Source organism: Pygocentrus nattereri, chromosome 6, assembly GCF_015220715.1.
Source record: "Pygocentrus nattereri isolate fPygNat1 chromosome 6, fPygNat1.pri, whole genome shotgun sequence".
NCBI classification, from domain to species: domain Eukaryota; kingdom Metazoa; phylum Chordata; class Actinopteri; order Characiformes; family Serrasalmidae; genus Pygocentrus; species Pygocentrus nattereri.
In genome coordinates this window covers 3,358,983-3,374,773 of record NC_051216.1, presented here as the reverse complement: position 1 = coordinate 3,374,773, position 15,791 = coordinate 3,358,983, and positions in this window count along the sequence as shown.

Genomic DNA, 15,791 nt, shown 5'->3' with positions numbered 1-15,791 from the left:
AGGAAGAACCACTGAGAGGAACCAAGACAAAGGAGGAAAAACTACCTAAGAATATGAGGAAGAACCACTGAGAGGAACCAAGACACAGAAGGAAAAACTACCTAAGAATATGAGGAGGAACCACTGAGAGGAACCACTGAGAGGAACCAAGACCAAGAAGGAGAAACTACCTAAGAATATGAGGAAGAACCACTGAGAGGAACCAAGACAAAGGAGGAAAAACTACCTAAGTATATGAGGAAGAACTACTGAGAGGAACCAAGACAAATAAGGAGAAACTACCTAAGAACATGAGGAAGAACCACTGAGAGGAATTAAGACAAAGGAGGAAAAACTACCTAAAAATATGAGGATGAGCCACTGAGAGGGACCAAGACACAGAAGGAGAAACTACCTATAAACATGAGGAAGAACCACTGAGAGGAACTAAGACAAAGGAGGAAAAACTACCTAAGAATATGAGGAAGAACCACTGAGAGGGACCAAGACACAGAATCAGAAACTACCTAAGAACATGAGGACGAGCCACTGAGAGGGACCAAGGCACAAAATCAGAAACTACCTAAGAACATGACGAAGAACCACTGAGAGGAACTAAGTCACAGAATCAGAAACTACCTAAGAACATGACGAAGAACCACTGAGAGGAACTAAGTCACAGAATCAGAAACTACCTAAGAACATGAGGACGAGCCACTGAGAGGGACCAAGGCACAGAATCAGAAACTACCTAAGAACATGAGGAAGAACCACTGAGAGGGACCAAGAACCAGAAGCAGAAACTACCTAAGAACATGAGGAAGAACCACTGAGTGGAACCAAGACAAAGAAGAAGAAACTACCTAAGAACATGACGAAGAACCACTGAGAGGAACAAAGACACAGAAGGAGAAACTACCTAAGAATATGAGGAGGAACCACTGAGAGGAACCAAGACCAAGAAGGAGAAACTACCTAAGAATATGAGGAGGAACCACTGAGAGGAACCAAGATCCAGAAGGAGAAACTATGAAAGAATATGAGGAAGAACCACTGAGAGGAACCAAGACCCAGAAGGAGACACTACCTAAGAACAATGGTAGAACCCTTTTTGGTTCTATATACAACCATTTTCAAAGAGGTTATATATAGAACCATATACAGCACATTCCCCATCAATCTAAAGAACCATTTCACCATGCAAAGCATGCAAAAGGTTCTGTATTGGACTCTAATAGAAACATTGTCTTTACTAAAAAGAGAGATCTACCTACAGCATGTTCTCCATCAATCTGAAGAACCCATTCCCCATGCAAAGAACTAAAGAGCCCTTGAAGAAGCACATCTTTAAGAATACAATCCTCCCCAAATTCTCTAACATGAATGAGAATGAGAAGCAAATCCATGAGGAAAAGTTAGTGTGGCAGGAAATTGTGACAGTGCCCATCAGACAGAGAAACATTGCTCCATTAAGTGTGAGTTGCTGGACATCAGCTGACCCGTGCAAACTCTGAAAGTCATGCATGCTGTGACATTCACCCATCTGTGAACTGCCAATGGTTTGTCTCTAACAAATGAAAAGGTTGCCCCAAATCATACAGACAGTGTGTGGTGATGTGCTTAAAGGACAGAAACAGAATCCTGCTCCATCCGTCTCTGTCAGCGCCGCCGCCGCCCGCCGCTGACTGACATTCGGAGCCGAGTCCACGTTCTAACCGGTAATTACACTGACAGGTGAACTGAAGACGCATCCCTGAGGAAAAGGCAGAGGAGGGCCAGGGACACCACCGAAATCCATGTGACAGTTCACCTTTCAGACAGTCCTCCCTCAGCTCACAGCTGCACAACGCCACTGGATATTCCAGCAGGACTGTACATGAACAATCTGCTCAATGCTGCAACCAATTCAGCTGAAGATGACCAATCCAAGCTCCGGGTTCTCTCAGAGCTGCTGCTGTGAGGGTGGACACAATCCCATTTAACCTAATGATATAATTTAAACAGACTCAGTTTATATCACAATACCTACATTTAGAGTCGGTTATTCATTCAGTCTAATGAGAAACTGTAGAACGGACTCGGTTTATATCACAATACCTACATTTAGAGTCGGTTATTCATTCAGTCTAATGAGAAACTGTAGAACGGACTCGGTTTATATCACAATACCTACATTTAGAGTCGGTTATTCATTCAGTCTAATGAGAAACTGTAGAACGGACTCGGTTTATATCACAATACCTACATTTAGAGTCGGTTATTCATTCAGTCTAATGAGAAACTGTAGAACGGACTCGGTTTATATCACAATACCTACATTTAGAGTCAGTTATTCATTCAGTCTAATGAGAAACTGTAGAACGGACTCGGTTTATATCACAATACCTACATTTAGAGTCGGTTATTCATTCAGTCTAATGAGAAACTGTAGAACGGACTCGGTTTATATCACAATACCTACATTTAGAGCCGGTTATTCATTCAGCCTAATGAGAAACTGTAGAACGGACTCGGTTTATATCACAATACCTACATTTAGAGCCGGTTATTCATTCAGCCTAATGAGAAACTGTAGAACGGACTCGGTTTATATCACAATACCTACATTTAGAGCCGGTTATTCATTCAGCCTAATGAGAAACTGTAGAACGGACTCGGTTTATATCACAATACCTACATTTAGAGCCGGTTATTCATTCAGTCTAATGAGAAACTGTAGAACGGACTCGGTTTATATCACAATACCTACATTTAGAGCCGGTTATTCATTCAGTCTAATGAGAAACTGTAGAACGGACTCGGTATATATCACAATACCTACATTTAGAGCCGGTTATTCATTCAGTCTAATGAGAAACTGTAGAACGGACTCGGTATATATCACAATACCTACATTTAGAGCCGGTTATTCATTCAGTCTAATGAGAAACTGTAGAACGGACTCGGTTTATATCACAATACCTACATTTAGAGTCGGTTATTCATTCAGTCTAATGAGAAACTGTAGAACGGACTCGGTTTATATCACAATACCTACATTTAGAGCCGGTTATTCATTCAGCCTAATGAGAAACTGTAGAACGGACTCGGTTTATATCACAATACCTACATTTAGAGTCGGTTATTCATTCAGTCTAATGAGAAACTGTAGAACGGACTCGGTTTATATCACAATACCTACATTTAGAGTCGGTTATTCATTCAGTCTAATGAGAAACTGTAGAACGGACTCGGTTTATATCACAATACCTACATTTAGAGTCGGTTATTCATTCAGTCTAATGAGAAACTGTAGAACGGACTCGGTTTATATCACAATACCTACATTTAGAGTCGGTTATTCATTCAGTCTAATGAGAAACTGTAGAACGGACTCGGTTTATATCACAATACCTACATTTAGAGTCGGTTATTCATTCAGTCTAATGAGAAACTGTAGAACGGACTCGGTTTATATCACAATACCTACATTTAGAGCCGGTTATTCATTCAGTCTAATGAGAAACTGTAGAACGGACTCGGTTTATATCACAATACCTACATTTAGAGCCGGTTATTCATTCAGTCTAATGAGAAACTGTAGAACGGACTCGGTTTATATCACAATACCTACATTTAGAGTCGGTTATTCATTCAGCCTAATGAGAAACTGTAGAACAGACTCGGTTTATATCACAATACCTACATTTAGAGTCGGTTATTCATTCAGTCTAATGAGAAACTGTAGAACAGACTCGGTTTATATCACAATACCTACATTTAGAGTCGGTTATTCATTCAGTCTAATGAGAAACTGTAGAACAGACTCGGTTTATATCACAATACCTACATTTAGAGTCGGTTATTCATTCAGTCTAATGAGAAACTGTAGAACGGACTCGGTTTATATCACAATACCTACATTTAAAGTCGGTTATTCATTCAGTCTAATGAGAAACTGTAGAACGGACTCGGTTTATATCACAATACCTACATTTAGAGCCGGTTATTCATTCAGCCTAATGAGAAACTGTAGAACGGACTCGGTTTATATCACAATACCTACAGTTAGAGCCGGTTATTCATTCAGTCTAATGAGAAACTGTAGAACGGACTCGGTTTATATCACAATACCTACATTTAGAGCCGGTTATTCATTCAGTCTAATGAGAAACTGTAGAACGGACTCGGTTTATATCACAATACCTACATTTAGAGTCGGTTATTCATTCAGTCTAATGAGAAACTGTAGAACGGACTCGGTTTATATCACAATACCTACATTTAGAGTCGGTTATTCATTCAGCCTAATGAGAAACTGTAGAACAGACTCGGTTTATATCACAATACCTACATTTAGAGCCGGTCACCTGTTAAACCATAGGATCATTTATGCTGTGATATCAAGCCTTTAAAAATCCAAATCCCAATACAAATCCACGAAGATCCAACAGAAACACTTACTGGTATGTTTTTTTGTTTTCAGCAGGGCAGTTTTATAGACTTTATCTTTAAATATTCAGCCTAAAAACCAAGACCTGCAGACATCACGCTGGTAATTACTTCCCTTAGCGCTTCTGCAAAGTACCTAGGCCGTTCATCCGGTACTGTTTTACTGCGAGACACATAAAGTGGACCTCTCCAAAATCTTTTAGCAGAACAAAGTCCCTCTATTCACATGCATAATACATAGAGTCATGAACAAAACCAATAAACGATCCCATCTCCACTTGCAGGGATGAATATTTATTTATTTAGCAGGACATCTTCCTGCCGCAGTGCTTTAGAAGCTGAAGGCTACGCGGTTATCACCAGATGGTTGTGGTAATAAGTGATAATTGTCAGTTCTATAATGCACATTGCTCATAACAACGTTGGAACACAATTAGGTGAGGTATCTTTTCCAGAATAGCTTTGAGGAGGTGAAGATTCTCTCTTCAAATCGCTGAGTTTTTCATAGCGTTTGTCCCCTCAGACCCAGAAGACCCATAAAACCTGCCAAGGCACTAAATATGAGAGTGCATTTTAGCGTGATTAATTAAGTCGCTAAGCTTTTGAGAGAACAATTCGATTCACAATACAATTTCCACTGCTGGCTTTTATAGCGAGAAACAGCATTTTCAATTATTACAGCCGAGGAACTAGACTCCTGCAAGAGCAAGAGGTGACAGAACTTTGGTAATTAAGAAAGCGCAAATTAAAACAGATATTGAAAAAAAAGCCAATCATGGCATAATTTCCTGGCACTGATTATGCTCACAAGCCAGAGTTGCGGAGCTCCCAGCAGAGCTGCAGCTGACTGTAAATCCGTAAATTCACGACCGACGGGGAATTGACGAGGGAAAAGCGGCACGCACTCCCTTTAATTAACACATTTGCCTCCGCACCGTGGCCTTCTACATCGCACGCTTCGTCATCCTTCATGGACTGACAATCCGAGAACAAGAAAGAGCACTGCTCTTATTTTAGAGGGTGGATAATTAAAATGGGAAGGCATAGTTCTCTATAGCACTTGTAACACATGTTAGTTTAGAGTAAGGCGTGATGAAATGTTGAGCTGAACAGACCCGATAACGTTTCACTTCAATTTCAATATAGTGCTAAATGTATTTCTTAGACCAGGTTGTTCACAGATAAAACTCATTAATATATTAAATTAATCAGTAACAAAGTCATAATTTAACCATTGAGATGTTAAACACAACACACAGCTGCTTACCCTGCATTTAAAAAAGGAATTTAGAGTGGTTAAGTCTTCAGATTATGTATATAATTCAATATTGGATGCATGTAAATTTGTGAAATGTCTTACTGCTGTAGCTGTAACATCACCCCTTCACTGCAACTGAGAGCCCACACTCTGAAAAACAGCCCCAGCTCATTATCCCTCCTCCACCAAACTTTACTGCTGGCTCTGCATTCCAATAGGTAACGTTCTCCTGACATCCACCAAACCCAGATTCATCATAAGACTGACAGAGAAGCTGATTGATTACTAAAGAGAACACGGTTCCACGACTCCAGAGTCCAGTGGTGGCACTTCACATCACTCCAGCCGACGCTTGGCCTTGCGCATACTCATCTCATCTGCTCATCCATGGAGACCCATTTCATGAAGTTCCTGATGCTCAGTTCCTGTTTCTGTTGTTGCTTACAGACACAGTTGTAGTGAGAGATGAGATTTGTTGATGCTGCATGCTTCAGCACTCAATGACCCCGGTCTGTTTGAGTTTGTGTGGTCTACTGCTTTGTGGTTGAGCTGTTGTTGCTTCCATTTCGCAATAATAGCACTTACAGTTGTCTAGGGCAGATCTAGCAAGGCAGAAATTTCACAAACTGACTTGGTCACTGAGCCCTTCAGTACAACCTACTCTGCTTCCAGTTTTTGTCTATGGAGACTGCATGACCACGTGCTTGGATTTATGTTTTTATATGGGTTTGGCTGCACCATCTAATCTCAAAATGTTAGGATGCGTCCACATACTTTTGTCCTTTTAGTTCCACCAGTCCAATGAAATGTACATCATAAGAAAAAGAGAGCTTTTATTTTTGTCATTCATTGTTTTTCCAGACTTGGAAATGTTATCGCCTTATTAATAATAATATTATTGAAATGTATTCCAAAAGGTAATTACTGTATGAAAACTGCAGTCGGGTGGGTCTAGATTCACAGTACAAATTCAGTAATTTGATGCATGATTCAAAACAGGTTCAAAACAATTTACCAACAGCATTGAAATGGCGCTCTCGTCAAAGCTGTGTCACTCATAAACAAGACACTTACTGGGCTTTTGGTGAAGGTGAAAGTTTTGGAAGCAACAATTTATAAGCTCAGTTTTACGCGAGGGCTGAAAGCAGAGTGCTGAGTTTCGTTCGAGATGAGCAAAAACAAAGCATAAATCACAGAAGTCCAAGCAAATCGAGTGATTTATTGTTTCTCTCATCACAGCCAGGAGCCAGTGAAGAATGAAATGTAATTGTAAAAGAGAATTAGATTTTATTTAACAGTGGTGGAGTAGACAACAGCGCAAAAATCACTCCATTAAATACACCACACTGTACAACCAGTGAGAGCAGGACATTAAATAAGAACAGAATAATAAACAATAAGATGGAGTAAATGCAATATTGCTCCAGTAGGCAAAACCTCATCATCATCATCTGGGTGAAGTTTTTATTAATAAATTGTTTAAGAAATTAATCATTTAAATTGTTTTAATAGCCCATTATTTAATTGTATTAGCTAATATCACGCAAACGTCGCTACTGATCAGATGAGCATTTGTGAGACATTTTTGGGCGCAATTGGTGAGCATAGGCTTTTATTAGCCAACACAGTTCTTCAGTGGTCAGGACCCCCATGGACCCTCACTGTTTGGGTGGTGGGTACTGTTTGGGTGGTGGGTCATTCTCATCACTGCAGTAACACTGACATGGTAGTGGTGTGTTAGTGTGTGTTGCGCTGGTCTGAGTGGATCAGATCCAGCAGTGCTGCTGGAGTTTTTAAACACCTCAGTGTCGCTGCTGGACTGAGAAGCATCCTCTGACCACTGATGAAGGACTAGAGGATGACCAACACAAACTGTGCAGCAGCAGATGAGCTGTCGTCTCTGACTTTACATCTACAAGGTGGACCGACAAGGTAGGAGTGTCTAATAGAGTGGACAGTGAGTGGACACAGTGTTTAAAAACTGCAGCAGCACTGCTGTGTCTGATCCACTCGCACCAGCACAACACACACTAACACACCACCACTACATCGTTGTCAATGCAGTGCTGAGAATGACCCACCACCCAAACAGTACCTGCTCTGTGAGGGTCCATGGGGGTCCTGACCACTGAAGAACAGGGTAACAGAGTATCAGAGAAACAGATGGACTACAGTCTGTAACTGTAGAACTACAGAGTGAGTTTAACAGCTCAGAGACCCCTGGCCCGACCCACCTTAGAAACCCACCACCCCACGTCTCATTCGTTACAACGTTATCCCAGTGAAATCTGTGCAGTGTGACTCCTTTAGGAGTTTTAGAGAAAACAGTTCTTCATTAATCAAATCCAGTGTTCTTTACTTTTTTAAATGAATGCAAATACGAGTAAAGTAGCTCTCTGAGAAGGTGTCTGCACCTGTTCTGTAATGTATGTATGTAAACACCACTAATGTGAGTTTAAATGGTCTTATTTATTGTGTTTGTAACTGAAGGAGATACACAGCTGTGAACTGGCTCCATTGCTTTGCCGGGTCCATTAAAACTCTGTCAGCTCATCAAACTTTACTGGTTTCCATCATGCTTTTGGTTCCGGCTTCCAGCAGAGCGTGTCCTGAACTTCAGGTTTGTTCAAAAGTTTCCACTTTTTGTATTAACTTTGTATTATACACATTAACAGCACACGCAAAAACAGGGTAACTACTGATGGTGTATGCGCTGTTACAGGTGGATTACAGTAGGATAGATCATGTAAACTGTAAATGTGCATCGTCTTCAGTTTTTATTGTAATTACTATGGGCATCAAAGGCATCTTGATGGTTATAACAGTACTTATAACAGTAATTTCCTCTTGTATACATATCAGGGTAAGTAAGGAAATAAATGCAATGATGTTACACAATCAGGATGAAAACATAACTATATTCTGTTACTTGTATAGAAGAAAATCTGCCATCAGTTTACATCATGAACATCGGATGTTTACCAGAACACCTGTATTCAGACTTCATAAAGTCTATAAAAATGTTAGGAGACATTGGATTTTAATGGCAGAACTTCAATCTGCAGCGTTTTACTGAAGATATCGGAATCAGATGGTCACTGTGACTTTCCATTTCGCCTGAGCAGCAAACGGATCCAGCAGTAAGCCCTTTTAGTTTGTTTGCTGTGTTGCAAACGTCTACAGTTTAGCTAGATATAAATCAGATTCCTTTCAGGTTAAGTTAGCAGATTGTAACGCAGACGTGAGCGAACAGCAATAACCGCTCTGAAATATGAACAGAGTCTCATGAGCAGCTAAGCTGGTTTCATTTTCCAGTTTTTTCCTCAGTATTTTTCAGGGGAATAGTGCCAAATGTCAATGTGTGTAAATAATCATCGTTTGTGATTACAACAATCAGCCCACACTTAGTTTTAGTGCGAACGCAATGACTTTTGATTGTGTAGTACTCATTGATTTCTCTGTGATTAGGGAGCAACTACTAATTACATCAGAACTGCGACCACCGAGGTCTAAGCTTGATGCACCGATCTGAAGCCTTACAACCCATTTCAGCAGACAGAACACAAAGGATGGCGAGATTTTGCAGCTATAACAGCTTCAGCTCTTCTGGGAAGGCTTTCCACAAGGGTTAGGAGTGTTTATGGGAATTTTTGAGTGAGGTCAGACACTGATGTTGGACGAGAAGGCCTGGCTCACAGTCTCCACTCTAATTCATCCCAAAGGGGTTCTATGGGGTTGAGGTCAGGACTCTGTGCAGGCCAGTCAAGTTCTTCCACACCAAACTGGCTCATCCACGTCTTTATGGACCTGCTTTGTGCACTGGTGCGCAGTCATGTTGGAACAGGAAGGGGCCGTCCCCAAACTGTTCCCACAAAGTTGGGAGTATGAAATTTTCCAAAATCTCTTGGTGCTGAAGCTTTAAGAGTTCCTTTCACTGGAACTAAGGGGCCGAGCCCAACTCCTGAAAAACACCCCCACACCATGATCCCCCCTCCACCAAACCTGACCAGCAACCTGGCCGACCACTTCGTGGCTGAGCTGCTGTCATTCCCAATCGCTTCCACTTTGTTATAATCCCACTGACAGTGGACTGTGGAATATTTAGTAGTGAGGAAATTTCACAACTGGACTTGCTGCACACGTGGCGTCCGATCACGGTACCACGCTGGAATTCACTGAGCTCCTGAGAGCGACCCATTCTTTCACTAATGTCTGTAGAAGCAGTCTGCAGGCCGAGGGGCTCGTCTTTATACACCTGTGGCCATTATTAATACTATGCATCATTAATTGTAACTTAACGTGTAGGTGTGCTTATTTACCTATTTTTGGGTTTACACTGCTGTATTTATTCAATCGTGCACTCCGCAACAGAGGTACTAGACTGTCTCTGAGTCAGTTCCTCTCCTGTCACTGGGGTGGAACCCTCAAGGGTCTGTCTCAGTCCCTTCAGTCAGAGAACGTAACGGAACCATAATCCACTGAAATGATCTGTTCTAAGCTGGACTGACTCCACCCACCCCGCCTCGCCTCGCCTCCAGGCTTTTACTCTACTGCTCTGTTTTAAATCATTCGGTTATGAAAAGGAACAAATACCAACTTTTCACCTGGAGGAACTGATTTAAACTCCACAATCAGACCTTAGAACCACCGTAGAACCTCTGAGGGAACGTTTACACTGTTTGTACCTCGATGAACGAAAAATTTCAATGTGTGGTCTTTTCCCCAAAAATGGCAAGACAATCTTAATCAAATCACAGCTGATTGGCTGCATTAACAAGGAGAGAAATTCCAATAATTGACTTTAAAAAAAAAAACACTAATTAGGCAGATTTAATGAATTTGATTCCAGGATGTTTATTTAACTTAGAAACAACTTAAACACGCAAGCCTTTTGATTGGGTGTGTCCAAACTTTTGACTGCTTTGTACAGGTAGTTGAAACGTATAATTCGTGCTGCTTTAACACTGAACGACATCCAACTAATTTAGCTAGAGAGTGTCTAAATAATTTCAATCTGTGAAAGGAGAGCTTATTTTAGCGTTTACCTTTTTCTCCACCGACCTTTCTCTGTCTCGGCCCAGCCGAGAGGTGCTTTAATAATGAAAGGTGCTTTTAATTTGCACTTAACCCTCGCAGAACACCTTTTTATACAGAGGTAAGGTCATCATTCATTATAGAACCAGCGCAGGTTCCTCTGTTGAGGGAAAATTGAAAAAAAAAAAAACAAGTTCATTATGAGACGAGAGCTGCGGCAGAGTCCTCGTTCTGGGGGGAGAGAGCAGAAGATGATAAATCCCCAAAACATCAAACATCACAGCTGCAGCATTTTGCCAGAGGCTGCTGACGGTGGAGAAACTCCCACAACATGTGTACTCTCAGCGCTGCCGTGCGCTCTACACGACACCGTGGATTTACATACAACTCCTCTCCCAGCTCTTTAGCCTTGTGGGTTTCGGAATGCAGCTGGTGTTGTTTGTCTGGTTGTGGGTGGAGTCTCGTCTTTAAAGAAGCCACATCATGTAAAACCAAACGACTTGGTTTATTTAAAAAAACAGGCTGAAAAACTCGACCAAACGGGAACCAACAAAACCTGCCGTTCTCGATTTAATCCATTTTCCACCTACTTGACAGCAGGAACTGTAATAATAACAGCATTTAATAATATCTGTCTTTTTGTCACTGTCAGAGGTGTGGATTTGAGTCATTGGACTCGGGCCCCGAGTCCGACTCGAATCTCAAATTTCATGACTTGAGGCTTCAGAAAATCAAGAAAGACTTTTCTTTGTGACTCAACTTTGACTTGAACACCAATGACACTGACTCAGACTTAAGCCTCATGACTCAGAACGCCTCAAGACCCAAAGTGAGAGAAGGCAACAGTACTGACTCAAAAGTAGAAGGTCTGTAAGAGCATGAGGAAGAACTATTGAGAGGAACTGAGATTCAAAAACCGAAGGTCCCAAAGAGCATGAGGAAAAACCCCTGAGAAGACATGAGACTCAAAAGTAGAAGGTTCGTAAAAGCATGAAGAAGGGCCATTGAGAGGAACCAAGACTCAAAAGTAGAAGGTCCCAAAGATCATGAGAAAGAACCACTGAGAGAACCAAGGATCAAAATAAAAGGTCCATAAAAGCATGAAGAAGAACCACCGAGAGGAACCAAGGATCAAAAGTAGAAGGTCCATAAAAGCATGAGTAAGAACCACTGAGAGGACATGAGACTCAAAAGTAGAAGGTCTGAAAGAGCATGAGGAAGAACCACCGAGAAGAACCACTTACCAAAAGTAGAACCCATTCTCCTCAGGTCTGCATTGGATGGTGCAGTAAGGACATTAGTAGGATGATTGGGGGTTGACCAGAGACCCCTGGATGATACAGAGAAAAGCTTTTAAGATAAACTAATCACTAATGTGAATTAACATCTGTGGGAAACCTGTCAGAAGCAGATCAGCTGGACTGCTGATTCCACCTGATCCGAGGGCGATGATACGGGAGCAGAAAGCTGTGTGAGTCAGTCAGAGTGCCCCCTCCTGAGAGTGTCTCACTTATTAAAACCGGAACAGACACTGAAATATACGGGAGCTAAGCTCAATAAAAATATCACTCTTAACCGGCTCCCTCAGAGTCATTCACTTTAAAGCTCGAGTTTGTCTTCAGCCTCCAGCTCCACGCTGAAATTTCTCCACCTGGAGTTTATTTTAAGACTGCGAGTGACATTTGAAATGTTACCCATTAAGGCTTACAAAGAACGGCAGCAGCTTTTCTGAAAGGTTCCCAGACTTAACCCTTTAAACTGCCCTCACTCCAGGAGCTCACTCTCACTGCGGCACAAGCCACACAGCAGAGGAGACATGGAATCATTTCGATTAGATACTGAATCATTCATAACACACACTAAATAATTCATAGTAGACTCTGAATAATTCATAAAAGGCACTGAATAATTCATAGTAGATACTGAATAATTCATAAAAGGCACTGAATAATTCATAGTAGATACTGAATAATTCAAATCAGGTACTGAATAATTCATAAAAGGCACTGAATAATTCATAGTAGATACTGAATAATTCAAATCAGGTACTGAATAATTCATAAAAGGCACTGAATAATTCATAGTAGATACTGAATAATTCAAATCAGGTACTGAATAATTCATAAAAGGCACTGAATAATTCATAGTAGATACTGAATAATTCAAATCAGGTACTGAATAATATCAAGAGCTGAATAATTCTGAGTAGATACTGAATTATTTACAGTAGACATTAGTTCATAAAAGGTACTGAATAATTCACAAAAGACCCTGAATGATTCAAAGTAGGTACTGAATAATTCATAACCTGCTGAAAAAACTCATAGTATTTACTAAATAATTCAGAGTTAATATTTTATTATTCATAGTAGACACTGAATCATTTGTGGCAATTGCTGAATAATTAATAGTGGACACTTAAGTGTTTATATTGATGAAGTTCACATTTGATGGCTATAAAATACTTTTTTACTTCAATTTAGTGTGTGTGTCAGTCAGAATGTAGACAAATATTGAAGAATATTGATTCAGTAGTTGAAAAAATGCTTAGCAGTAACTGATTATTAGCCATAGTTCCATCTTCAGTCCAATAAACGGGCTCAAATTCAGAGACAATACAATATAACTACACACAATGACCGGACATGGTCAGTTATAATAACCAGTCAAAAGAAAAACTGGCATTAATTCACCTTTTCTGGACCGAAGGCCGAGGGGGCCTGGAGAGGGTAATTCTGAGATGCTGGGGCTGAAGAACTGTCTTGTTGGAATCCAGACGAATTTTCTCCTCAGCTGGAGCAGATGTTCCTCAGGCGACGCCCCACTGGTCTTTTTGCTGGCTCGGCACTCGCGTGCTTTGGGCCGGAGAGCGGTGACGGAGTGCGATGCTCTGAGCGTGTGATGAGAGTTCTTGGCTGGCTCTGCGTGACAGCTGTCCCATCAATTCCACTTTGTGTTTCCTAATTTGAAGTTGAAATGAAGCCCAAAAGAAGACAGACAGCCAAAGCCATCGCGGGAGACTCTATCTGACTATCGCTCCAGGCAAACAAACAGCAATTTCCTACTTGAACCTTACGCTTACACGGGGAGCACATTTAGATGGAATATTCTTGCGCGTCCAGGAGGAGAGCGCAGAGGGAAGCGCTCTGATGGGGACTGGACACTTCTCTCCTGCAACCGACTTGACTCTCTCACACCCATCAGCAGGAAGAGGAAATTTAGATGAATATAAATGTCAAAAGGGATTTGAAACGCGGAGACGTCCCAAAGCCCCCTGCAGTGGGTTCACACACCATGAGCTCAACTTATTTATGACTGGAAAGATTAAAGAGGGGTAGTGCACAAAAACAAGTTCATATAAGTAGCATTTACCTGCTGAGACAGAGAGAGTGACCTAAAAAGATTCCAGACAAAACAATAACAGACATAACAACCATCATATAAACAAACGCCGCTCAGCTCCGCCCTCTAAAGACGTCATTAACACCCATCAAATAAACACACGCCGCTCAGCTCCGCCCTCTAAAGACGTCATTAACAACCAACAAAAAAACAAACGCCGCTCAGCTCCGCCCTCTAAAGACGTCATTAACAACCATCAAATAAACAAACGCCGCTCAGCTCCGCCCTCTAAAGACGTCATTAACGACCATCAAATAAACAAACGCCGCTCAGCTCCGCCCTCTAAAGACGTCATTAACAACCAACAAATAAACAAACGCCGCTCAGCTCCGCCCTCTAAAGACGTCATTAACCACCATCAAATAAACAAACGCCGCTCAGCTCCGCCCTCTAAAGACCTCATTAACAACCATCAAATAAACAAACGCCGCTCAGCTCCGCCCTCTAAAGACGTCATTAACAACCATCAAATAAACAAACGCCGCTCAGCTCCGCCCTCTAAAGACGTCATTAACAACCATCAAATAAACAAACGCCGCTCAGCTCCGCCCTCTAAAGACATCATTAACAACCATCAAATAAACAAACGCCGCTCAGCTCCGCCCTCTAAAGACGTCATTAACAACCATCAAATAAACAAACGCCGCTCAGCTCCGCCCTCTAAAGACGTCATTAACAACCATCAAATAAACAAACGCCGCTCAGCTCCGCCCTCTAAAGACGTCATTAACAACCATCAAATAAACAAACGCCGCTCAGCTCCGCCCTCTAAAGACGTCATTAACGACCATCAAATAAACAAACGCCGCTCAGCTCCGCCCTCTAAAGACGTCATTAACGACCATCAAATAAACAAACGCCGCTCAGCTCCGCCCTCTAAAGACGTCATTAACTACCATCAAATAAACAAACGCCGCTCAGCTCCGCCCTCTAAAGACGTCATTAACAACCATCAAATAAACAAACGCCGCTCAGCTCCGCCCTCTAAAGACGTCATTAACAACCATCAAATAAACAAACGCCGCTCAGCTCCGCCCTCTAAAGACGTCATTAACTACCATCAAATAAACAAACGCCGCTCAGCTCCGCCCTCTAAAGACGTCATTAACAACCATCAAATAAACAAACGCCGCTCAGCTCTGCCCTCTAAAGACGTCATTAACAACCATCAAATAAACAAACGCCGCTCAGCTCCGCCCTCTAAAGACGTCATTAACAACCATCAAATAAACAAACGCCGCTCAGCTCCGCCCTCTAAAGACGTCATTAACAACCATCAAATAAACAAACGCCGCTCAGCTCCGCCCTCTAAAGACGTCATTAACAACCATCAAATAAACAAACGCCCCTCAGCTCCGCCCTCTAAAGACGTCATTAACGACCATCAAATAAACAAACGCCGCTCAGCTCCGCCCTCTAAAGACGTCATTAACAACCATCAAATAAACAAACGCCGCTCAGCTCCGCCCTCTAAAGACGTCATTAACGACCATCAAATAAACAAACGCCGCTCAGCTCCGCCCTCTAAAGACGTCATTAACTACCATCAAATAAACAAACGCCGCTCAGCTCCGCCCTCTAAAGACGTCATTAACAACCATCAAATAAACAAACGCCGCTCAGCTCCGCCCTCTAAAGGCGTCATTAACTACCATCAAATAAACAAACGCCGCTCAGCTCCGCCCTC